Source organism: Mizuhopecten yessoensis, unplaced genomic scaffold, assembly GCF_002113885.1.
Source record: "Mizuhopecten yessoensis strain PY_sf001 unplaced genomic scaffold, ASM211388v2 scaffold6759, whole genome shotgun sequence".
In the NCBI taxonomy this organism is placed as follows: domain Eukaryota; kingdom Metazoa; phylum Mollusca; class Bivalvia; order Pectinida; family Pectinidae; genus Mizuhopecten; species Mizuhopecten yessoensis.
In genome coordinates, this window is record NW_018406710.1 from 32,495 (window position 1) to 33,087 (window position 593).

Here is a 593-nt window from a genome sequence, read left to right on the forward strand (position 1 = left end):
TATGTTACTCCACAAGCCCCTTTGATCAACATATCGCCTGCATTTAGCTATACTGAACGAAAAATACAACTAGAATATCATTTGTAACAATTCTCACCCACGTAGTCGTCTTTCTATTGCGAATGTATAGAGAGAACAGGCTGTTTTTATAGATTAAATCCAGCTGATCAACAATAGGTAGAGACACGTAAACAATATATTGGTGTTTGGACATGCGTACGCGAATGGCGATCGTGTTTATTTCACGTGTATTTCATACGTTTAGCTGGAAAAAAGAGTATAGGTGAAAACAGATGTGTAGTTGCTATGGATTATATATGGAAGTGATAGGATTTTTATATTTAATTGAACGGTAAGCTCCAATAAAATACGTACGTGTACATGAAAAGGACTAAAATGTACGTACGCATACGAAATAATATAGTTCAATGCCATGCGTAGTTCTTAGTGAGCACATAGTTGCTCATGCATGTAAACATATAGTGGCAGTAGAGTTGAGATTGCATGTGCCCATAGAAACTAAAACCGAAGTTATCAATTAAAATTTTAAAAAATTACTGGATGAATGAGTTTCTTTCTTTTTCCAACATTAC